The sequence below is a fragment of the Hippoglossus stenolepis genome, chromosome 13, assembly GCF_022539355.2.
Source record: "Hippoglossus stenolepis isolate QCI-W04-F060 chromosome 13, HSTE1.2, whole genome shotgun sequence".
NCBI lineage: Eukaryota > Metazoa > Chordata > Actinopteri > Pleuronectiformes > Pleuronectidae > Hippoglossus > Hippoglossus stenolepis.
Window position 1 is genome coordinate 17,400,584 of NC_061495.1, and position 4,488 is coordinate 17,405,071.

The following is a 4,488-nucleotide window of genomic DNA, read 5'->3' on the forward strand; positions in this document are numbered from 1 at the left end:
TCCACGTCATTAAAGTACAAAAAATACATGGTGAACTGTTAAAATATCATCGGATTGGAGCTGCTACATTAGGCAAGCTAAGGTAATGAAGCTCTGCGACAGTAAAAGGCATAAAGACGTTGAAACCATATGTGTTTCTGTTGCCATATGCGGTATTGTTGTCAGGCCCGTCGTTGGCAAACACTGTAACATGTAACATGCTGTAACATAGCAACCACGGAGCGCAAGGCCAGGAAACTGAGAAAGTCTGTGTTCAGTGAAACCTGCCCAAGACTCCCTTCTCTTCTAGGGGGAGATGTAACGGTCTGTGAGCCCCCCAGATCCACAGACAGATGGAGACTCTCATCTTTCCCTCCTCCTCCTCCTCTCACCATTCTCCCAGGCGGAGCCGCTCATCCTGCCCCAGGGAACATATGTGCTGGTTCTAGGAGAAAGTGCAAAATCTCATATGCGGGCCAACTTTGAGATCTGGCATATTTCCCGAGGGGCTGTTTATTGTTCTATTGGACCTTCTGTTTTTGATGGACAGGCTTGGATTGGATGCCCATGTAAGACAGGGCACACCGAGACCTCTGCTGCGGTGCCAGCTTCAGCAAAAGTGTGTGGGCAACACAAACTAAAGATTAAAACAAAATGATGACTAAATCGAACACAACAAAGAGAAAAGGCTGTGAAGAAACGGTCTGTCAGGAGGTGAGGCAACCCTATTCAACCCTGGTGACCATGATGCAAGTTGCCGGCCCTTTCACATTGCTGTTAAAAGCCAATTAACTCAGCAATAATCACATCACTTTTATAACGACTCAGGATAATAACATGGAATTTACAGGTAGCGGGCTATTAAATGGTACGACCTCTGCCATTCTACAATCAGCTCCTCGGTTTATTTCTCTAAAGAAGAAAGAATAAAAAGGGAGGAATTCAAGTGCAAGATTACTTTCAGAGGAAATTATGAAGTTGACCCAGGTTTGACTTCTGATAGAGGAGGTTCCTTCTGCTTTATTCTCTTTCTATTTGAAAATGTCTCATGCAACTAAAATAGATGGTCTTGTGTCATACATGCAGTTTTCATAAACATTAATAAACTATGATGGACTGTCTTCACTCTAGTGCCAATTAGTAGTTTCAGTATTCAGTGCTAATCATGTTACCGTAACGATGCTACACCAAATTAATCAATAAATGTAATTAATTGTGCCAATTATCTTGACATGTACCTAATAATCAATAATAATCAATGACAGAGGACAAAGAGAATAAATTGACAAGAGAATGTCCGTGATCAAAATGAAATTCAAACCCTTAGGAAAGCAAAAGGTTCAGTGTCCATAAAGCAAGAGGAGAAGATCGGAGACACTTCAACATCAGTGTTATTTAAACATCTGCACATTTGCCACAGTTGAACACCGAATGCTTCAATTTGATAATTCATGCGCTGGTACAACAAGTCAAGTATTTTGGGATTCTAATCTTAACCAGACTCATTACTTATGACATAGGTGCCCTATAAAGTTCATTCTCCGTTGGCTGTTCTGACACCTGTGGCTGTGGTTCGTGACAGTTTGCGAAATTTGTTTCAGTCCAAGTGAAAATGTGTAATTCATGAGCTGCTCAGAGTTCTTCAGGAACACGGAGATCTTCAGAAGTTGCCTTTCCGTTCCAACCAATCAGGGAGAAGGATGCCGTGGGAAATTTCAGACATCAGAGGAATAATTCCTACTGAACTTCGCTTTCACTTACTTCATGGTAAAGTGGGCTGTATCTGCTGGATTATGAGCCGAAGCATTCAAATATGTTACTGTGGTATACCCTAACCCTACTTAGCAAAAGCTTCCATGAACAAATGTGACTTTTCATTGCGTTTTATTGCAACAGTGCATCATTTAGTCATCACTGTGGAATCCATGTTGCCGTAGGGCTGAGGCAACAGTAATTGTACTGATCTCGAAACATGACAGTGAAAAGCATCTTCAAACTGAGGAAGGAAACACCAGACACACAAACGTCAGCTGTTGACATATTTATCTCTGACATGAATGCATGCTAACAAACATGAAGAAAGGACAGATTCTGACATGTTTTCTTTTTATGTAATGTTTTATGTTTATGTTGTTGATTCATTTCTTAATATTTATGAAAGCTGTAATTAGCACATACTTTTATGGAAAAAACATAATGTACTACATTGAAGCTCACTGTATTAGAGAATGGGTCTAACTGGACCAAACATTATACGTATCAAATGTTAAAGGGAAATGAGGAGAAATATGTTAATAATATGTTTATGTGTAGAACATTAGTTTGTGTCTAACATTTTGTCTGTGCTGCACAAAGGTGACTGCATATTTAACACAATGTTAAATTTGCATCGAGTCATTGAAGTGTGAATTTGTATCTTTAGATGTTATTTTACTGTTTTCTACTTTAAAATGAAATGGAATAAAAACTGTTCAGATTTAAGAGTTTGTGTGAAAATGAGCAAAGACTATTAGTATTATTCTTCAGGTACAGTGGTTTAAAAGATGTGACCGCTGTGTACGCAAGTAAATCCAATTATATATCTTTAAAATCTTTAATAGTTTTCATCAGGATACATAAAAATAAGATGTAATGTAATGTTACAAGAAAAGCCCAGAATTCTATATCCGATCCCTTTTGCTGTGAGAAAAAGAATCAGTAACCAAAGGTTATTCATTGGCTTCCATCGGCCGACAGTGTTGCTTTGCATCAGAGACGCATGAAGGAGAGCGTGTGATGTGTTTGCGTCGATGAAGTGCGTATGGAGCCTCGACAGATTGAGAGAAACCCTGAGTGTGAACCAAGGGCAGACCTGGGGTGATTACAGATTATACGAGTCATCATGGTTCATGACGGAGTGTGATGCTAAGAGGGGAAAATTACCACACAGCAAATTAACTCGGCAGAGTGTGATTAAAAATAATTTTTTGGAAACTAATTTGCACTTACTGTAGCATAAAATTAAGGTTGCATTGGAACAGTTGGTTCAATTTTCAGAGGACCATCAGGACTTCTGAAATTTTAATGAGAATCCAAATTGCCGCTTTCTGTCACATCCATATTATTTATTTGTGACAACCCAATGTTGTCTCTATCTGTTAAAGAGCCACACAACAGTTTGGTAGAAAACAGGAAATATAATAGGCTTCTAGTTGCTAGCTTCAATTACCTTTATTGTGTTTTTTTAATTATTATAACAGAAAAAAAGTCATTAAAATGTGACCAAGTCCCTCCGCTCAGTCTCATGATGTCAAGAGAATCCCTCGGTTTAAGGGCAGAGGTGACAGGTCAGCGAGGGGTTAAATGGTTGACCTTTCAACTCTCCACTCCATTTACAACGGAGAGGGCAAAGATAATTAGTAGCACTTTGTTTAGGAATCAAACCACATCCGTCCCACTCACTTAATCTTCCCAAATGGTCAGATGGGGTTTCAGGGGAGGAGAGTAAAAAATCCATAGTGAAGGGAATATAATCTTAATGAATATGAATGTAATCAGCCATGGGAAATGGTTCTTTGGCAGAACAATTCTCAGTTATCACAAGTTTTTCGGGGATGAAATAGTCTGTCACTCTGATTCAGCACTGAGCCTGGCACTCGGTGTGTGTGTGGTACCTTTCCCTCGTGAGGCTGACACAGGGATTAGCCTACTTGAAGCGGACGAGAGTGGATCTTTATGAGCTCTTCACGATAAGGCAGGGAGACGTTCGGGTGACGGGTGTTCTAACCCGTCCTCCTCATGGTCACTGTGTGGAAGAGAAATGTTAGAAGATGACAGCAGCGAGAGCAAGCAGAATATAATGATCCTTTACCTCAACATGGCTTCCGTCCAGTGCAGTGGCTGCATGGTCTCCATGGACGTTCACAGTCTGTCTGAAATGACAGAATAAGAGGCCTTGACTGACTTTGATTTGTTACAGGAGAGCTGAGAGCCTGTCTGCCAGCCTGCGCACCGTCTCCGTCCATATCAACAGGAGTGCAGTGTGATTATAACACATTAGTGGTGTTTAGTCTGGATCTATGGGCTCAAATTAGGGGCAAAAAGATGTTGAGCTTGTACAGTGGTGTTGACGGAGTTTTTAGTTGTAACTCCACCTTTGTAAATCTGCATGAGAAAGATCTTCTGTACATGTAGCGATGACTTGTGCTTGTACCCAGTGCTTTTATAATGTGTATGTCGGAGGGCTGGGTAATTAACCGAAAATTTATCAAAACATTTATAACCTCTAACCCACTTAATCTTGCTCATGTCGGTTAATTCAGTTAATACTTTCCACAATGCGTTCATTCACGAACTGTCGTGTTTCCGTTACGTTCATTTTGCATCAGCGAAATAATAATACATGAGGTTTAATTCAACATTTACTATAGCTCTATGTCTATGTCTCCACCACAATACCTGTCACCTTACATTGTAAATGCGGCTCATGTTCTGGACAGGGAGTGCAGAAATAAGGTCATGAACCATAAA

General features: G+C 40.2%; 1 long non-coding RNA gene across 1 annotated transcript; it reads right to left on the reverse strand.

The window, feature by feature from the left end:
* Positions 1-2,558: 2,558 nt before the first annotated feature.
* LOC118119949 lies at positions 2,559-3,891 on the reverse strand. Its single transcript, XR_004698165.1, has 2 exons — positions 3,830-3,891; positions 2,559-3,763 (listed from the first exon to the last, which is right to left on the reverse strand). It is a non-coding gene; the product is annotated as an uncharacterized LOC118119949 (long non-coding RNA).
* Positions 3,892-4,488: the final 597 nt, after the last annotated feature.